We start from the raw sequence: 12,547 nt of genomic DNA on the forward strand, positions 1-12,547 counted from the left end.
CAGTGAGATGGGCTCTGAACTCCCTAGGGGCAGGTGCTGTTTGTTTCATCTCCATTTCCCCCAAAAGCAAGCATGGGTCCTCGTGGTCAAGTGACTTTATCCTGGGTGGTTTTACTTCTCAGGCAGGCTCTTCCCTGTTGTGGCAAAAATGGCTCCAAGAATCTTTCAGCAAAACCACACCAGTAGAAAGAGCTGCTTCTGCCTTGAGGTTCCAACAAGAGCCCCAGGATTGTGTCTCATTGGCCAAACCTGAGTCATGAGCTACCCATGGAGCTGGATTTAGGGTAAAACCTCTCACGAGCAGAAAGTTGGAGAGAGCTGGTTCCCCAAAGGAGGAGTCAGTGAGCTACTACTAAAAGAATTTGGGGGGTGCTATGGAAGCAGAACTAATCTCCATGCCAATGGTAGGAGTTTGTTTTCCAGGGGATGAACCGAGGATTCGGTGTAAGAAACAGGAAGAGACATCCAGAGGAGTTCCAAGGGCATCTTGAGCTCTGTTGCTGCCCACAGAGTTCCCAGCAGAGCCTCGATCCATTTGCTTGGATGCTAAGCCTAAGTATAAGCTCCTCCCTCTATTCATGTTGGTGAAATCCACGGTCTTCAATTGGCTGGCATCCATGTCAGTGGAGATGGGAAAACGACCTGATGACTGGAGTCGCAGAGCTAGAACCTGATACATAGGAAGCCATCACCAACAGTGAGATAGACTCCTCTAGGCGCTGAGCTCCCTGGGGGCAGGTGCTGTTTGTTTCATCTCTGTTTCCCCCAAAATCAAGCATGGAATGATGTTCTTGGAATCAATCCACAGAGTGGATGCTAACACTTATTGGAATCCCATTATAGATGAGGTTCCTATATCAAACTGACACAGCATATTAAAAAGCAGAGACATTATTTGTCCGCCTAGTCAAAGCTGTGGTCTTCCCAGTGGTCATGTATGGACGTGAGAGTTGGACCATAAAGAAAGCCGGGCGCCAAAGAATTGACGCCTTTGAACTGTGGTGTTGGAGAAGACTCTTAAGAGTACCATGGACTGCAACCAGTCCATCCTAAAGGATATCAGTCCTGAGTGTTCACTGGAAGGACTGATGGTGAAGCTGAAACTCCAATACTCTGGCCACCTGATGCGAAGAACTGACTCATTGGAAAAGACCCTGATGCTGGGAAAGACAGAAGGCAGGAGGAGATGGGGATGACAGACGTAAGATGGTTGGATGGCATCACTGACTCAATGGGCATGAGTTTGAGCAAGTTCTGGGAGTTGGTGATGGACAGGGAAGCCTGGCATGCTGCAGTCCATGGGGTTGCAAAGAGTCAGACACAACTGAGCGACTGAACTGAACTATAGATGAGGTAGAAAGAAGGATGGAAGTAACTGAAATCATAGTAAGGCAATTGGCTGGGTGAACGGAATATTTGTAAAAATGGATGAATAGATGTTTAAATAGTTGGGTGGGTAGGTGGCTGGTTAGGTGATTGGAGAATGGATGAATAAATGGGTGGATGACTCTTGGGGTGACTAGATAGATGGTTACATAGATTAAGAGTGGTTGGATGATTGGAGAGGTAACTGAATTGATGACCAGATGGTGAGATGGTGAGATGGATGGGTGGATGCTTGTCTGGATGAATGGATGGCTGCATGGTGAGATGGAAAGATGGATAGACAGTTAACTAGGTGAATGAGTGGCTAAATGGATGGATGAGTATTTGAATGAGTAATTGGATAGAATGACTAATGCTTGATGAGTGATTGACAGTAATACTGTGATGGCTGGATACGGGATTGCAAGAATGGTATAATGGTTAGATGGACAGATGGTTAAATGGAGGTAAAGAATCCCCAGAGTTAGCTGCTGAAAACATGGGTCAACCTCACTATAATCTGCCAACTTAGGTTTCTTCTAATGAGTGGAGGAGATGTGCTGGATGAATTGACTTCTGGCTGGAGAAGCAAGAGAGACTGGAGCAGAACCACCAGGCAGTCAGTGATGTGAACACTCCCGGATCCTCCCTGTTTTCCCGTCGACACCCTGGCCACTTAGGTCCCTACTTGTGATCACATGCTATCCACCCTTCCCTTCCAGCCACCATCACAACCTGCCATCAGATCGAGAACAGAGTTGTGGTTGCCAAGGGTGGGGTGGAGGGGAGAGGGACGGGCTGGGAATCTGGGGTTGGTAGATGCAAACTACTACATTTAGAGTGGATAAACAAGGTCCTAATATGCAGCACAAGGGACAATATTCAGTATCCTGTGATAAACCGTAATGCAAAAGAATGTAAAAAAAGAATCTGTATATGTGTATAACTGAGGCACTTTGCTGACTTGCAGAGATTGGCACAGCACTGTAAATCAACTATACTTCAATAACTTGAAAAACAATAATAATAAAGTAGTCCACCTCCAAATACTAAAAAAAGAAAAAAAAAACTGCTGTCAAGAAAAATTCTGTTTAGAGTTTAACAAAGAGTAAATTTACTTGTAAAAAAATAAACTTTATTTTAAAAGGCTTCCGTTAGCGGCGCTAATAGTAGACTCTCAGCTGTCCACACAGAAAGAGGTTTGGGGTGAAATAGACTGTCCCTTAATCCTGAAATTAACTGCCTAGGGGTCAACTACTTCTCTGTTGTGATGACTGTCGACGGCTGGTGCTGACGGTCCACAGTCAGAGAGTGTTTCATTCTGAATTCTAGATAACTAGATGACTTGGAGCTCTCAGTGGGTAAAGACACTATCTCTCTCTTTCTGTAAGAGAGATGGCAATAAATGAATGTTGGATGATGGATGGATGGATGGATGGTGGATGGTGGGTAGATGGATGGATACATGGATGGACGGATGGATGGATAGCTAAGATTCAGTAGTCCCAGACTGCTTGCCTTCACTGTTTATCCAAAAGTATCCTGCAGCCCTCTGGAACACTAAGAAGTAGAGTAACTGGACTATGCATTACTCCCAAACAAAAGCCCTTGGCCTTCTGGAAGTCTGAGCATGACACCAGAACTTCCTGGCCAGCTCAGCAGAAGGACAGAGAATCAGAGAAGTCTTCAGGTCAACCTCCAGGGCTGAAGGTATTTGTTTCACAAGGGCTTTAGACATCAGAGCGCTAACGTGGGGATTTTTCAGTTGCTGCTGCTACTAAGTCACTTCAGTCGTGTCCGACTCTGTGCGACCCCATAGACGGCAGCCCACCAGGCTCCCCCGTCCCTGGGATTCTCCAGGCAAGAACACAGGAGTGGGTTACCATTTCCTCCAATCATGAAAGTGAAATTATGCAAACGGCATAAATACCATCAAAGTGGCTTTTAAAAAAGAGATGTCTTTGGCCTACTTGACTGAAAGGTTCAGAAATGTGTGATCTCAGACCCCATCACCACCAACACCCCAAATGCAGAATTCAGCAAGCGTCTCTAGTTTCTTTTAAATTCAGTCTCTTTGTCTCTATCCCTGGACTCTGGTTCCTCTAACTTGGCTTCATTTATAGACAATAATTCACACACTTGCGGTAAAAGATGTGGCAGGAGTGATTCAACAAAGATTTCTATTGATTGAGCACTGGTTAATTCTTAGAAGGATAACTGCTTAGGAAAGATAGGTTAAATTTATTATGTGAGATTAAAATGTCCTGATGGTTGAAATATTTTGAGTTCGTTCTTCCTTAGTTATTTGCAGCCAAGAGCATCTCAACATACATAGCACATAATAAATAGTAGTAGTAGTAGATCACATGGGCTCAGATGTCTACTCAGAAAATCAATCATTCAAGTGAGTGGACATTTCCTCCATCAGATATTAATCGAGTATCTACAATGCATTGGCAGTGTCCCAGGCGCAACAGACATATATTTGAATGAGACATATTTGAATAAGACATTGTGCTTGCAAAAAAAAAAATTTTGAGAAATTTGACCACCTTAAAAAACTTACTGAAAAATGTAAGTAAGGCTTCCCTGGGGGCTCAGTGGTAAAGAATCCACCTGCCAATGTAGGAAATGCTGGTTCGATCCCTGGTCTGGGAAGTTTCTACATGCCCAGGGGCAACGAGACCCGTGCACTACAGCTTCCTGAGCCTTGAGCCCGGGAGCCCCAGACACTGAAGCCCACTTGCCCTACAGCCTGTTCTCCACAACAAGAAAAGCCACTGCTATGAGACGCCTGTGCACCACAGCTCAAGAGTAGCCCCCGCGCTCCCCAGCGAGAGAAAGGGCCTCGCAGCAACGAAGACCCAGCGCAGCCACAAATCAATTGTAAAAATAAAAACATGAGACGAAAGTCAAGTTGAAATTCAAATCGCAGACAACAGCAAGCGTTAATGCCCCCTTAATACACAAAAAGCTCCTAGAAATAAATTATTATTTCTATATTTGGCCAACAACCCAAATAAAAAATGATCAGAGGCCGTGAACAGATATTTTTGTATTTTTTTAAAGTACAACTGGTTCTTAAACGTATACAAAGATGTTCAAGTTCACTCATAATAAGAGAAATGCAGATATATTGAGACACCATTTTTCACATCAGAGTGACAAAAATTTGAAAGTTTTTATGACTCAGCGCTGGTGGAGCTGTGGGGCTTTGTGCATTGCTTGTGGAAGCTGAAATTGGTACAGCTCCTAAGGAGGGAAAGTTGGCCACATTTATCCAATTTGTAAGTTTGTCTCAGTAATTCCACTTCTGAGACTCTACAGATATTTTTACGTAAGTGGGCATATTCTGTATAGAGTTATTTTCGACAATACTGTCTATAATAGCAAAGAATGAAAACCAACCGAATATCGATCAGCAGTGGACTGATACATACTGGCTGTCGGACTTTTTATCTCGTTGGAGTTTGGACCTTACTCCAAATCCAGTGAGAGAAGACACCAGAAAGTTTAAAGCAGAAGAGGGACATGATCTGACTTCTGTTTTAAAAAATCATCCTGATCTGGGGATGGGTACCCAAGTATAACCCTGTGTAATAATATGTCACGATGCGCACTTGAGCTTGGTGCCGTAAACCGGGTGTAGGTTACAAAGGGAGGAAATACCCTCAAGGTCACGAGAAAGCCCATGACCAGCTGTTTTTGCCCAGACACCCTGCCTCCATCCTTTCGGCTGGAAACCATGCTCCCCGACGCAGATGAGGAGGGACGACGGCCCCTCATGGTCCTTCCCAGCCTCTCCCGGCCTTCCACCTCTCTTCTGATTTCTGTCGCCCCAGATCTCCAGGCTCCTATAAATGGACCCATACAGAATGCAGCCTGGTTTCTTTCCTCACAAGGATGTGGGAAACTTCTAGGATGTTGTCCGTATCCATAGACAGATTCTGGGTAGAGGAAAATCTGAGTTCAGCGCACTGCGCGGTTCTCCCCCAGCGCCCGCAGCCCCGACGATGCTGCCGGCTCAGCACCCGCGACGCTGTGCTCGCCAGTGACCACCAGAGGGCAGTGTGAGCCCGCCTTTGGCCCCAACTGCCCGCAGGTGCCACCCCAAGTTAGGCCTAGAAATAGCACTGCAAGGATTCCAGAAGCATTTTCTTAGGCTGCGCCCTTGCTTCGGGGAGTGCTTCCCTGAAACTGCAGCACCTTCAAGGATATGTTCAGGCCCAAGAGTTAAGGATTAATTGACCTGCTGTGGTCGCAACGGGGATTCAAGCAGAGAACAGCAGGGTGGCCTCGAGCCATCAGCAACCACTGGCCTGGAAGCGCTTCTTCCTACACTCAGCCCGGCTTTAAAAGTTAACTGCCCTAACGCTTAATAATACCATAGTCATGATAGTTTAAATTGTTTAACAAAATGGTTTTTTTTTTTAATCCATAAATTCAATATAGCAAAATATGCAGAAGTTCATTCAAGGATGATGGATAAGCCAGCTCCAGCCAAATACGGATTTTAAAATTCAGCCATCAAGTATTTGGCCAAAAATGAGTTATTTGGGGAGCTCAGGCTGCAGGGGAGAGGGTGTCTCTTTGCCCCTGTAGCTCTGTCCCCACCGCAAGGGTACCGGGACCGCAGAAGCCCAGCCCGCCTGTCTCTTGTAGCCCTTGGATTCCTGCAGGCCACCTGGTGTGGCTGAATGAGGAGCCTGGCTCGTACATTTACTAAGCACCTGCTCTGTCCCAGACACCCGGCCAAGCCCTGGACTTGCACTAGCCCCTTTCATCGCAGCCACACAGGTGCTGTCTGGAGAGGACAGATTGCCCGTGGTTAAGATGTGGCCTGGGGTCACATCCCAGCTCTTCCTTTTCCTGTTTGTGGAAACTTCACTCTCTGAACCTCAGCTTTCTCACCTGTAAAATGGGGTTGATGAGAAAACCCACCTCACAGAAATGTTGCCAGTATTGAATGCATTCAGACATGAACAACATTTTTTATTTGAAAGCCTCCTTTTCGGTCACTGCACATGAGAAATGCATATTATCTATAACAAGACCCAGTCTAACATATATATGTGTGTGCATATTATGTGTATACAACTAAAATATGTTCCACAACGCAATGATGACCTATAATACTATGATACATCCTGTTATTTTCCATCCTGTCCTGGTCTCTATTTAAAAGATGCAGGTTGCAATCCACTAAATCGACTCCATGACCCACCGTTTAGAAAATACTGGTTCAGTAAAAGGCTCAGCAGACCATGCTATTCTCAGGAGTGCCATTTTACAGAAGGGGAAATTGAGGCCCAGAGAGTGTCGTGGCTTGCCTGTGACCCCACCCACTGGAAGGTAGCAGAACCCAGACTCCAACCCAGTATCTCTGACGCCTAAATTAAGGCTCTTCCACACAAGATGCAAACTAGCCAGATCTGACCCACAGAGAAGTTTGACTGATTTTCACAACATTTGCAAAATTTGATACAACTATAGGTAATTTGGAAGAAATAACTCTAAATATGAATTTTCAACTTCCCACTAAAAAACGTGGGCAATCTGGCAACACGGGGACCTACGTATGCACGGGACCAGCAGGAGCCACACCAGAGCTGCCACTTTGAGCTGCTCTCCAGGTTCATTCATTTACCCTAGTCCCCCCCATGCCATGGAGAGAGGAGCCTGGCAGGTTACAGTCCATGGGGACTCAGAGAGTCAGACATGACTTAGCAGCCAAACAACAACAAGCACTGTGCCGTTTTGTGTCCCAGACACTGAGACAAACCATCAGTTGGCGTAGTCTATGGTTTTTTCAGAATGGAGAAATATTTTTCTATCACAAAAGGAAAACCAAGACTTCCCTTGTGGTCCAGTGGTTAAGAATCTGTCTGCCAATGCAGGGGACACAGGTTCAACAACTGGTCTGGGAAGATTCCACATGCCGTGGGACAACTAAGCCTAAAACTATTGAACCTACATTCTACAGCCCACACTCTGAAAAAAGGGAAGCCACCACAGAGAGAGGCCCACGCACTGCAACTAGAGAAAGCTCTCTCACAGCAATGAGGATCCCGCACAGTCCAAAATATATAAATTTTTTCAAAAAAGGAAAAACAAAAACTAAACCAAGGGACCTACGTTTCAAAAAAGGCACAAATCTTTTCTTATACATTTAAGTACAAAGAAAACACATCAATATCAACTTAACCCCAAACCTGTTTCACCTGTCTCTATTCCCTGACTTGTTGAGAACTTGCAACCCCCATCCTAACACTACCCTTTATCTACCTCTTCCTGGTTTGCCCACCACTATGTCCGCAGCACCTGAAACTGCTCAGCCAAGAAAAAGTGCCTAATTAAGAATGAATGGCTTTTATACAAAAGCTTCTCCCAATATTAACAAATACGCAGTAACAGTGAGGAGCAGGCACTCTTTGGTTAACAGGATGGCTCAAGTCCGGCTTCTGTCGTAACTAGCTGTGTGACCTCAGGAAGCTTCCTCCGTTTCTCTGGGCCCTGTGTGTCCTCAGTTGCAAAATGCACCGTGTACATAAGTGACCGGGAATGTGAAAAATGCTGGATAAATGAAGTTCCCTTCTCTTCCTTCATTTCGTCAAGGTGAACTGAGGTCAGTACTCAATCATGTTAACAAGTCACCTGGTGACCAGTTAGCCTGGCCTTGGATTATCTACAGGGCCAGGGAGGTGATGGTTTCCCATTAACATCATGGCCCGAAAAGAGCCAGATGGCAACATCAGAGATTCGATCCCCAGGCACATCTCTGGGTGAGAACTGGCTTTTTCAACGTCCAAGCATTCCTCTTGCTGCTTACCTTCCTAAACTGAAGAGGCTGGAGAGCAGAAAATTTCATCTTCCAGACTCCCTTGCAGCCAGGGATCTGAAGCCTTTAAGGGATCACCCATCAGCCGTGTCCACAAGACACCTGTGCTTGAGCTGAGTTAAGAAAGGGAAAATGGCTGAACACAGGAGACTGGCCTGCAGATGAGTAGGGCCTCCTGATCCTGTGGCAGTGGCTCCCCGGGGGCCCAGGCCTGTAGTGTGGCTTCCTCAGCCGTCCTGAGATTCTTTAAATACTCATGATGTTATCAGCCATACCCTAGGAAATTTGAGCAAACTCGGGGAGACGGTGGAGGACAGAGGAGCCTGACATGCTCCAGTCCACTGGATTGCAAAGAATCGGAAAGACTTAGTGTCTGAACAACAACAATCAGTCACACCCAATCAGGGAAGCAGCTAGATCCAGCCCATGTGGCTGGGGAGTGGAGCTAGTGATAAAGAACCCGCTTGCCGATGCAGGAGATGCGAAAGATTCGAGTTCCAGCCTGGGGTGGAGAAGACCCCCTGCAGGAGAGCATGGCAACCCACGCCAGTACTCTTGCCTGGAGAATCCTATGGACAAAGGAAGCATGACGGGCTACAGTCCACCGGGTCACACAGAGTCAGACACGACTGAAGGAACTTAGCACGCACACGTGCACGGACAATTTATTATGAGAATTATTAATAAGCTTTGTATGTCAGCATGTGGGAAGAGGTTGAGAAGTGAGGTCTGAACAGGGACTTGTGGAGCCACCAACCAGGCAAATTGAGAGGCCATGGGGTCCATCTAGTCACCCAGTGAGGCTGCCGAGGGCCAACAGTAGAGAAATGGGCTGGGAACCATTGCCTCTGCAGCCAAGCGGCCGGTGCCAGGCCAGGTGCTGATGCCCAGGAGTCGGGAGGAAGACATGGACGCAGCCCAGAGGACAGCAAGGACACGCCAGAGCCTGCAGACAGGTCTGCGGCTATTTGTCACCACATCAGACCACAGCGACCTTGTAAGAGGACACACTGCTGCTCCCCGTCCACCTTCAAACTCTCTCGCAAGTTACTTTTGGTCAATTTCTACCTGGGAACCAAAGGATTCTGGGAAATATAGTCACAGCCTAGCCAAATAAACACAGCGGAGCACAGACCACTTGGCTCACTAAACCCTTCTGCTTCAATTAGGAGGGTGACTTCTGCTCAGGTAAACTGACCTGACTGATAAAGAGATTTTGGACAAGTCTGCAGTGGGTCGACTTTTTTGTCAATGCTTTAATTTCCCATCTTACAAATCTGCACTGGAAACAGCATGAATCTCAGTTTCCCAGCCTCCCTTGCAGTCAGAATATAAGCATGTGACCTAGGCTCAACCAATCAGATACACCCAGATGGGACCCAGGCTCAGCCAACCAAATACATGCAGATGGTACTTGGGCCGCAATTAGCTACAGCCACATGGAATTTGTAGGCTTACCCAATGGATACACCTACATTGAAAGCAACGCAAGCTGATTCTGATGCGTAGAATTCCATCTAGAGGAAGGGGAAGAGACATAACTAGTGTTACTAGTGACAGCCGCTGTGTGTGGACCGGTGGTAGTGACAGGAAGGTCCTGCAGTATAATTTGTATATTGTTCATAGCTGTCTCTCCAGCCCTCCCTCCCAGAGATCTGAGTCACTTAATAGCCTTTATAAGTTCCTTTCCTGCTCAGACTTACCTATAATGGATTCTATTGTTTTCAAGTAAAAACCTGACGCCCCTCTAACTTCATTTAACCGTCAAGTCTGTTTCCCAGCCTAGACAAAGAAGAAACAATGTCCACTCCCGGGGGCAGCGGAGTCAGAGGCATTTTGTAAACTTACCACAGTGCCACCGGCTCTGGGCCAGTGTCATCTGAGGGGGTCACGGACCTGGGTTGTGAGTCAGCCAGACTGATTTGAATCCCGGCTCTGGCGCTGACTGCTTTTGTGACCTTGAGCAGATCCCTTTCCTCATCTGGAGAATGGACTGGGAATTGGTGCCTGCCTCGTGGGGTTATCATGGAGACCAAAAAATTCCAGCACGGAGCAATCTCTCAGCACATAGCTCAGGGTGTGGGACGCACCCACACCAGTGACGTTAGAAGGAATGTGAGTGCCCTTTGTTTCGCTGGATTAAAGAAAATAATAATAGAGGCGGTGTCCTGATGGAGTCCAAGATGCAGGTGGTCTGTGAACACTGAAGCTTAGAAAACATTTACATGTTTAAAACCCAACCTTGACTAATGTCACTGAATCGTACACTTCAAAAAAAAAAAATGGTTAAGAGGACAAATTTTATTACATCTCTTTGACCCCATTAAAAAAATAATAATGTGAAATACCCAAAGCAGTTATACACTTTAAATGCTATGTCAATAAAGCTTTTAAAAATACCCACCACCCTAGCTTCCCAATTCCTTCTGATCCTAGTTTTCAACCCCCGAGCCCCCCGACCTCTCTACATTCTCTGACCTCACCAACCTCCAGCGCTGCATCCCTCATTCTGGCCTCAGTCGCCTTCCTCCTCTTCTTAGAAGATCCAGGCGCCCCCTCGGGCCTTTTTCATCTGTTCTCCCTTCTGCCTGGGATGTTCTTCCAATCAGGCTACAGGCTCTGAGATCGAGCTGCCCATCAGAATCACCTGAAGAGCTTTATGGAGGCCCAAGCCCCACCTCGGAAAGTCAGATGTTATTACTTGGGGGAAGAGGGTGGCACCTGGACATTTATTGGTTTGTTGTTTTAAAACTTGCCAGGTGCGTCTAATGTTCAGCCAGCTTTAAGAAATCACTGCCCTACACATCACGCTCAGTCCCCACCGTCTTTAGGTTTCGGTTCAAAGGCCAGCTCTCCAAAAGGCCGTCCCCAATCACACCATTTACCTTCCTTCCATATCCTGCTTATTTCATTCTGTCCCCTCTAGGATTCTGTTATATACATATCTGACTGCTTCTCAGTGAGAATGTCAGATGGATGAAGGCAGAGGCTGGGTCCTCAGTGCTTGGGTCACACAGGTGCTCAGCACACAGCTGTTGCCGGAGTGAACCTACACCGGTCCCACCTGGGTCCAGCGCCAGCTCTAGGGGCTGCAGTTCTCCAGGGAGGCCACAAGGTGGCGATAGTACCTGACTGCATTAAACAGCACTTTGTCAACAAATGTCCGTCTAGTCAAGGCTATGGTTTTTCCAGTGGTCATATATGGATGTGAGGGTTGGACCATAAAGCTGAGCACCAAAGAATTGATGCTTTTGAACTGTGGTTTTGGAGACGATTCTTGAGAGTTCCTTGGACTGCAAGGAGATTCAACCAGTCCATCCTAAAGATCAGTCCTGGGTGTTCATTGGAAGGACTGATGCTGAAGCTGAAACTCCAATACTTTGGCCACTTGATGAGAAGAACTGACTCATTGGAAAAGACCCTGATGCTAGGAGAGATTGAAGGCAGGAGGAGAAGGGGGCGACAGAGGATGAGATGGTTGGATGGCATCACCGACTCGATGGACATGAGTTTGGGTAAACTCTGGGAGTTGGTGATGGACAGGAAGGCCTGGCGTGCTGCTGTTCATGGGGTTGCAAAGAATCGGACATGACTGAGCGACTGAACTGAACTGAGACCCACCAGGCAGCTGGGCAGGACGGGGTGGGGGAGGAATGCCCATCCTTCCCTGCGCCTGGCCATCGCTCAGAGACGGGGCAAGAGCCACAGCAGACAGCGCTGGGGTTCTCCCTCTCCTCCTCATTCCTAGACTTCAAACAACCGAGCCCTGAAAACACTCCACTCAGACTGAAGTCTGAGGGAGAAGGCCCCACTGCCCTGTCTGAGCCTCCAAGTCCTCCCCCTCTTACCTGGCCACTCACTGAGCCCTGGATGTAACCTGGGATGACTCCCACAGGCCCCTCAGCTAGCTCATGGCTGCACACAAGGCAGGTCTGCTAGCCATGCCTGAATATCCATCAACTGGGAGATGTGACACGCATTGTCACCTTCCACGTGGCAGGCTCCCACACCCACGAAGAAGAACAAAGAAGCTCTCGTATGATCCTCTCTAAACCAGCCCCATTCCGCTCCTTTCACAGCACCAGCCAGGGATGGCCTGAGGGGCCAAACCATGCCCCGCTCTTGTCCAGCCACGAGCTGAGGCATGTTCACGTTTAAATGACTGAAAAAAACAAAACCAAAATAATTACGTGACACGTGAAGATGAAATGACCAGGGTGTGCCTGGGCAGAGTCAAGGTCACATGTTGCCCACAGAGCTCCCTGTAGCTCAGGCTGCCATCCCAGCCATAGAAAGACAAACTTACTTCCTCCCGGAGAAAGCAATGGCACCCCACTCCAGTAC

Source organism: Capra hircus, chromosome 13, assembly GCF_001704415.2.
Source record: "Capra hircus breed San Clemente chromosome 13, ASM170441v1, whole genome shotgun sequence".
Taxonomy (NCBI): domain Eukaryota; kingdom Metazoa; phylum Chordata; class Mammalia; order Artiodactyla; family Bovidae; genus Capra; species Capra hircus.